This window comes from Lycorma delicatula, chromosome 10 (genome assembly GCF_047948215.1).
Source record: "Lycorma delicatula isolate Av1 chromosome 10, ASM4794821v1, whole genome shotgun sequence".
Classification (NCBI taxonomy): Eukaryota; Metazoa; Arthropoda; class Insecta; order Hemiptera; family Fulgoridae; genus Lycorma; species Lycorma delicatula.
In genome coordinates this window covers 16116385-16125629 of record NC_134464.1, presented here as the reverse complement: position 1 = coordinate 16125629, position 9245 = coordinate 16116385, and the positions used below count along the sequence as shown (strand labels likewise).

The 9245-nt window shown below is 32.9% G+C and overlaps 1 pseudogene; it reads left to right on the top strand.

The window, feature by feature from the left end:
• The first annotated feature begins 6270 nt into the window (after positions 1-6270).
• LOC142331663 (uncharacterized) lies at positions 6271-7250 on the top strand (annotated as a pseudogene).
• Positions 7251-9245: the final 1995 nt, after the last annotated feature.

Here is a 9245-nt window from a genome sequence, read left to right as displayed (position 1 = left end):
GTCACGTGAGAGTGGTGAGTGCTAGTAGTGTGAGACTTATTCTGAAGAAAGGTAAGTTACATGTGTACATTCCAAGGCTGATGCAACAGCGAAGTGAAAAACTCATATCGCCGGGTACAATTTTGTAAATGGATTTAGGGGATGGTTACAAGTGAACGAGATTTATGGGTAGCATTGTTTGGTCGGAAGAAGCACAATTCAAACTTAATGGAACTTTCAACAGGACCATCAAAATAAAATATTTATTTTATTTATTTATAATTTTTACTTCCTTATACTAAGTACAAGGAAATAAAACTCGGAAAAATCGCGAAAAATGTAGGTTTTCAGATTTCAACGGAAATATCCATTTTGACCTTCTCTGAATCCATTTTGACGTTTCGGTGTTACGTCTGTACGTACGTACGTATGTATCTCGCATAATTCAAAAACGATTCGCCATAGAATTTTGAAATTTTGGATCTAGGACTGTTGTAACATCTAGTTGTGCACCTCTCCTTTTAATTGCAATCGACTGACCAAAAACGTCCAAAAAAGCTCAAAATCCAAAAAAATTAGATTTTGGACTTTTCTTAACTGTAGTAATAAGCCCTCATTGAGAGCTTTTCAACAATATATCATAAGTAGTGCTTATTTTCATTGGTTTCAGAGTTATAGCCAAATAAAATTTTAATTAATGAAGTATTTCGATCTTTCAAGGGAAAGGCACACATCGGTTCGAATCAGACTTCATTTGCTTTTTTTAACTTTTTTGTAAATTTAAATATATTGATTCATTAATAATTATTAACCTCTGATTGTAAAAAAAATATTTACGATAAATAATAACTCAAAAATAACCAGAAAAAAAAGAAAAAATTATTAGAAATTATTAATGAAATAAAAATTTATGTACTTTTCGTTTAAAAAAAAAATTTGTATATATTATTTAACTGGCGTACAAGGAAGTCATGCGGTATCCACATCAAATTTTTTGTTTCCTACTTTTCTTTATTTATTTAAGGGCTCAAGTACTATGGACCAAGTACTAGGTGGGTCCGACCGAGGGAGACTAGGCTTTTAAAACCTGTGCTCCCGACGTAATTCCCCTTTAAAGACCGTTCGCTGAAGTCCTTTCGGTGTTAGCGCTTCATGGGCTAGCAGGAATACGCCACAACGGGGCCCTAGTTGTTTGGAGGGAACAATGCGCCCCTTTCTCCGGAGGGAGTCACAATTGCTGATTTAATTAATTGTAAGTATTAAAAAAAAAGTTTTTAGCGTGTGGATAAAGTAGAAGATCTTCATCTACTTCATCGGTGGCTGCCCTTGGACCAACCATACTATGATACTATACCATAGTACTTGAGCCATTCTATGGTCCATAGTACTTGAGCCTTGGACCATAGATGAAAGACCGAGATCTTTCATCTTTGTGCTAGAGATCAAAGACCGAGATCTTTGTGCTACCACTCCACCACAAAGATTGGCGAATTACGTCCCCATCAGAATAAAAGATTTATAATTAAAATCCGGTTACCGAGCTCTCTTCTACAATATGGTTTTCACTTTTTATTCACTCATAATTCATCCAGGATGGTTGAGGAAAGTTTACCAAACCGGATAATTGATGCAGAGGAAACAGAAGATCAAGGGGTAGACCAAGAAATGGATAAATACGGTTGATGGAGGAAATGTACAAAAGAGGAAATTGGTGAGAGTAATGGAGGAGAGATGGTTTATGGATCCAGGCAGATGGAAAAATTTAATAAAAGGCTCAAACCGAGGAAACTTAGAGTAAAGGGAACCGAAGATGTTTGAAACTTTATTTTAATAGCATGCTAATATGACGTTAAATCGTCGTACCTTTAAAAAATAAAATTCTGATTATAAATCAAAAGGAATAGATTATTAATAAAATAATATATAAATAAAAAAAAATAAACAAATACCAACACAAGATAAATTTCGATAGTAATCGAGATATTAAGTAATGGTATGATCTTAATGTCACGATAGGTTACATTAAAAAAAATATATACATTTATTATACTCTATTACTAAATAAAAATGCAGCTTACTTGTAGTTTTGTTTTTTGAGTTGGATACCGGTGCATGCAATACAACTAGTAATATTGTAAGCGGTTCCGCTATCTTGATTTCATGACAGCGGATCCTCAATTTGTTTTAAAAAAACAATGTTCCTATGATAAAGGGAATTGCATGGATCATTTACATTAAAAAAATATAAATTCTTATGCAAGTTAGATCTCGATACTTCAATTGTAACTCGTGGCGCCACTTTCTAGACTTCACGTTAGCATTTCTCTCTCTCGCTGTTTTTTTTTCTCTAAGAAGAAACTACTCAGTTTATTATTGGATAAAAAAAATTATGACTTTACTAGAAAAAATTATGCTTTATGTAATATTTTAATGGAATGATTCATGAAATTATTTCGTTGTTATAACTAATGAAATAATAGGTAATTTACAGTTATGGTATATATAGTATATAGAATATCGTATCAACAGCTGAATATAATAATTAATTTATATTAATACAAGTACAAAATAAACTTTTCCCCACTATTTTTTTTTTATCTTTTTTTAAATTAAATATAATAACGAAATAAATAGACATGCAACATTAAAATGGTCAAAAAGGGATTATTTGTTATATTCTTCTAAATTATAATATATATATCGTATGTTATATATTAACAGCTACCCTTTAGCATAAATTGCTTACAAAGTTTCTTCGGCAGCAAATACCTTTGTCATTACATAATACTAACACAAAAAAATTCAATCTAAAAAGAATGATAGTCTCCTTTCACAAAAAATTCACCTCCTTTAACCATTCATGTCCTGCCTCACTTACACTGATCAAATTAGTCAGTCTCCCAGAAAATACATGCAAAGGGCAATCGCTAGTTATGTATTCCATAGTTTGAGTATCAGCTCCGCAATAACATGACTGGTCACATGTCAGTCGTCATTTAAACTTCAAATAACTTGCACCTGCTAAGTCGGGTATGGAAACGATTCAAGAAAATCCATTCCTTTCGAGGAAGATTCATTCCACCTATTTCGTACGTCGGGTCAGAGAATAAAAAATTATTCTGTTAATCGAACATATTCCAGGATGTCATTCGGCTGGTTTTAAACAAAAATTCCGTTTCAACTAACCGGGAAGCTGAGCTTAGCCACCACCTCATCCTTTCGACTGCTACTGGTAAAATCCAGGTTTTTGAGAGTGGTTACCAAATTCTGGCTTCCAACTACATCGAGAGAGCTCAGCAGTATATCATCTGTGTCAGAGTTTCCAGACTCATTAAACTCCTGGTAAAAATTCTCACATCCTTGGCTCCAACTTGGAACATAGTTCCTTCTATTACCTCACCGAATATAGGCTTTTGCAGAGGACAGTATAAGACTGGTATACTGATCATAGTTTTTTATTATAGGAGGAATGAACCTGATGCTTTGTGTCTGAGGTTTGATGTCTAGAATCTAGTGGTAAAGGCCTCCCAATCAGCTTTGTTAATATTTCACCTCAGCCGAGGAAAGGATCTGACTAATGGTATCTGGATTCCAACGGTAATCAAGACAGGCCTATGCTGGAAGTGGGAGAAGGCACCAAGAACTCTCACTGTTATGGGTTTTAAAGATCGACCACAGGAGTATAAGCACAAATACGATGAGTAAACACGACGCCAACGAGCCGAGTAAAGAGTATTTGTATCGTTTACGTCAGATTTTAAAAAGTTCTCAGCCCAGTTAGACAGGCTTCCACCATTATCATCATCATCATCGGACGAGTATCCCCACGAACTATGATGACTATTGAAGTACCCGGAAAAAAGGACAGGATGTTCAAACCTGCGAAGCACAGTGTCTGACCGTTGGATGATAAGAGGTTTATAAACATTAATTTTAGTCGTTTCAAACATTTTTACTGCCGATTGTCATCAGAAGCTTTGTAAACCCACTTTGAAGAATTTTTACAAACATAGAATAAACAAAGATTATTAAAATGATTTAATTTTTTTTTTAATTTTATATTTAAAACATTTTTTTTTTAAATATAATATTTAAAAAAAAACAACAGAGGAAATGTTTCCTGGTATAAGTAAATATATATTTTATTCTGATCGATAAGTAATAATATATTGCAGTATATAGATTAAATCAAGAGTGGATAGATATGCTATTTCATGATTAACAAAAGAGTGCTCTAGTTTTTGCCTGGATGGAACAAAGGATATTGTGATAAAACTTTGATCACAACTCCATAATCAATACAGAATTAATAAAAAAATTAATGAAATAAGAAATAATTATAAACTAGATGTAATGCTCATTACGATGTGAAATCCATACTAATTATCTAAAATATAAACGAACAAAATAATATTGCAGAAAATATTATAATGCAGAAAATTCAAGTTTTGTTTTTGAAACTTTTAATTAGTATTATTTAAAAATTCATGGACAGAATATTATAGATTTTAACTGGATTTTAAATAAATCGATGGGAAAATTTTTTTAACGTTACAATAATTTATTCAAAACTGGAACGGAAGCATAATGTCTTTCTTGTAAGCCAAAATTATTGTATTGAGCTACAAGACAACAGTTCTTTTATCTGGTTTGTTTAAGTCGACGGTGTTTTTTTGTTTTTTTTTTTAATTGACTATTTATCAAATATTGCACATTCGTAAATATGAACAAAAGGATCAGTTAACATGTTTAATAGAAAACATGTCAGCATTATAAATACAACAAAATTACAAATACCTTAATCGGTGATTATTTTAAAAAAGTTTTATGAACAAGAAACTTGATCCCAACTGATATAAGGTACCGAGAATTCTTGACGATAGACAAAATATTATAAGTAGAAATACAGTTCACTGAACTGCTGGGTTTTAAGTGATACAAATTCACATAAATCCCTAGATCGTATGAATATACGATGATCGTTCAGTAATTAAAGAGGCAAATACCAAAAGTAGAAAAATTAGTCAGCTTTAGTTTATTCTAAACTAAAACTGTAAATTTTAAATTGGCACCCTGATAAAGGAATTATGAGCTGTTTGAAAAGAATTTTTATTACTATAATGTCATCTATTTATTTCAAAATATACGCTTCGCTTGAAACGTATATCATTGAAAAAAACGTACTGTAATAAGATTTTTTTTCTGAAGGTGTGAAACCGGCCGAAATTCCCTCGCGGATGTTGAAACAATACGGTAAAAATTATATTACCTGTAAAATCGTTTGTAAGTGGATCGAACAATTTAAATCGGGCAGAACAAGTATCACCGATTTTCATCGTAGTAGAATATCGGTGTAAGTTTAACTAATGCTTTACAAATTTATAATGCTTTACGATTTTTGCCCTATAAGGCGAGTATCGGTACTGTCCTTTCCATTATTCATGACAAACAAAATTACATTAAAATCACAAAGATATACAAATCTATATATACAAAAATGTTAAGTTCATATGTGTTCGCTTCAAAAACTCAAAATGTTCTGCACCGATTGAGCTCAATTTTAGCACGATATATAACCCGCATCAAAGATTGTTTTTATCTATTTTTCGCATCAGTTACATATCCGTGACCGCGAGAAAACAGTTTTTTTAACGGTCAGCAGTGTACCAGTGACCGCGCCATCTGCCGGTAGCGAGGGGAACACTCGCCATACTAGCTGACAACCGCAGTCATACGTGAAACAATACCTGTTCCCAATTACATTGATAATTAACAAAAAAAAAAAAAAGTATCCACTTGCATCTGATTCAGATTATTATAAAATCTGAATTAAATATTCACTTTAATCGAGGTACTTTTGTGTGATCGTGTCGTGATTGAGTTGCGCCTTTCACCAAATCGTAAGTAGAGGTTACGATTTAAATGTATAATTTAACTAATATTTTACTTATTTATTTAAATTCATGTATTTAGTTCATATTATTAATTTTTAGCCACTTTTCAATACTGTCTGTCCTGTGTCTCATTGTTGTCGAGCTGCAGCTATGAGAACCATAAGAGATAGGTGAAAAAAGTTTAAATAAATTTTTTTGGCCTTTTCAAAATGAAAATTTTTCGTTATTAAACTTTTTGTCCTTTCTGTCATGGTTTTCAACATAGAGCTGTCAGAGCCATAAGAGGTTATAATCTTATCCCTTCCTTCTATTCCAGTGAAAACCGAAATAATGCCTAGCAGAAAATCGAATTTGGGCCGTCGCACTCGCCACACAAGGAACAAGACGGCTTTCGAATATGACTGAGGAAGAGCGGGCATCCGTACGAGAGAGGAACAGACTAAGCACCATCCAGATACGTAACGTGGAACCAGCAGAAAGACGAGCAGCCAGGCTTGAGGATGCACGATTGCGAGCACGTCAGTCGCGTTCTGCAGCAACAGATTTGGTTCGTTCTCAACGGAATGAACGCGACAGGGTGAGGATAACTGAAACACGAACCCAAAGAAGAGCTGATCTGAATCTGCAATACAATCGTCTTGCGTTCCGGTACAATCCAGCTGTTGATTATAGTTCTAGTCGGCATGTTTTTATTGGTCAGATGAGTCATGTCTGTACCTACTGTCAGGCTCTAAAATTTAATAATGAAACGAAAGGGATGTGTTGCGCTGGCTGAAAAATCAAATTGCCTCAAATTGATGCACCACCAGAGCCATTGAAATCTCTACTTTCCGGATCTACCGCTAAATCGAAGCATTTCCTATCAAACATCAGGAAATATAACTCTTGCTTCCAAATGACGTCATTTGGTGCGGAAATTGTGACGACTCAATTCATGTCAACTTTTAAAATCAAAGGACAAATATATCACAAAGCTGCATCCCTGCTCCCGTTCCCAGATAGTGACCATAAATTGCTTCAAATGTACTTCATTGGTGATGATAGAGATGAAGTCGATGCACGTTGTGGAATACATACCTCGCTAAGAAGATCCATTATTTCGCAGCTACAGAAGCTCCTTCACGAAAGAAACAATTTGGTGGGTTTGTTCAAAACGGCAATTGATATGATGCCATCAGATTGACCCACAAGATTGTCATTCACGCAGACAAAACGCCCGCTGGAGAACATGTCCGGAGATATAATGCTCCAACTATAGATGAAGTAGCAATTGTCATAGTCGGAGATCAGTTCCAACCTAGAGATATTGTTCTCCATCGAAGAAACGATCAATTGATAAACGTCGCAGAAACTTTGCTGTGCCACAGCGAAGCGTAGCAGGGCAGCTAGTTAATATATATATATATATATATATATATATATATATATATACACACACAGGACCTAAACAACGGTTTTTAGAGGAAGGTAATTTTTTATACATCATAACTAGTCATAAAACTTGGATTCGTCATTTTGAGCAGGAATTTAAAAAATAAACATCAGAATTTACTCGCTAGATAAAGATTCAAAATTTATCCGCCAGCCAATAAAAAGATGGTAATTTGGGAATATAAAGGCCCAATTTATTGTGATTTTTAATATGAGTTTCAGCGTTATCGTTAACGGGATTATATAGTTCCATTATCCATGATTAAATTAATTACCACAAAATATGTTTGAAGTGGTTTTCGAAAAAGTCAACTGAAAATCACAGGTACTCGAATTAACATTGTACAGAACTTAAACAATGATTTTTAGTTAAAGGTAATATTTTTTTTTTAGATCGCTTAATAACTACTGATGAAAATTAAATTCATAATTCTGAGCAGGAGTCGAAACGCCAAGAGTTTCAAATGAAAACAACCGAATCGTCCGCCAGGAAAAATCTAAAACTTATGAATTAGCTGTAAAGTAATGCTATCGATATTTTGAGAAAATAAAACCCTAATTTATTGCGATTATTTGGAAAAGCAATATGATCATTAGTGAGTACTACTCTAACATACTAGAATATATAGTAGAACCCGCAATAAGGAAAAAACACCTTGGTTCTCTCTAAAAAGACACAATTCTTTTGTATGACACCATTCAAAAGACACAGGAAACTATTCAAATGTTCGGTGAGAAGGTATTCTCACATTCATCTTACAGCATATGTATCTCAATAACAGATATTTTATTTAGTTTTTTCAATGACGTTATTAACTTGGTACAGTCAATCTTCATTGGTAACAATGTGCCAAGTGAAGATTGAGGTACAAGAAAGGCTCAAAAACCGAGGTCAGCAATTCTTTACAACTGAAATAAGGAAACTCACAAGATGATGGACACAGACCCTAAGTTAATCATTAAATGACTTTAATTATTAAACAACTCACGTAAGTTTGGTGACAACACAGATTACTGGCCTTCGGGTTTAACACAATTAATCATCTAATTATTATTACTAATTAATAAACAGAAAAGTAATTTAATTTAAATACGATAAATAACTCGAAAGATTGTAAGCTCTCGATGTAAATGTATGTAATATATATACAAAAACAGAAGTTTATTTGATTTAACACAATTTTAATACTTCTATGAATATAAAACATATATATTAGTAGGAAAAGAAGTCACTATAACGTATCCTATAATCTATTAATCTTATAGTTGCGTGTACAAAGGTAAATTTTTTAACAAAAATATAGTATTTTGTATTGATTACAGGTCAGCGTATATTAAATCAGGGTTTAGAGTTGATTGTAGAAACTTATATCTAAATATAAATATATATACGTATAATATAGTAACTTATGATATCAATTTTCGTAAGTAAAAAGAAAAAAAATCAAAACAAATTGATCTATTTTTCCTTCTTCATTATCAACATTAAAATAAAAGCCTTCGCAACGTACAAGTACAGTTTTGAAATATATATCGTGACCAAAGAGTTAGCGTGTTGTAAGATATTAAATGAAGTGGCGGAAGCGGAAGTAAATGTGAAGTGGGGGAGGGATGTTGGACCGGAACACATACTGGCCTCTCTTCCGGGGTCCTCCCCAGTTGCCCTACCATATTATTTCCTTTCTCTAATTCTCTAGTACATCATCATCATCATCATCATCATTTCATATCTAATCGCAGATGTATACTATATAAATTTTACATTTTCATGTCCACCGTTGTTTTTTGTTTCAGATAACAAAACCTTGTGGTGGTGAACTATATCATTCTCTGTATAACTTATATGTATTTAACACGCCTATTTTAAGTAAAACTTTTATTTTAAAATATTATACCTAATGTTATTTTAATTACCCGTAATAAAATTATAAAAATCTTTTC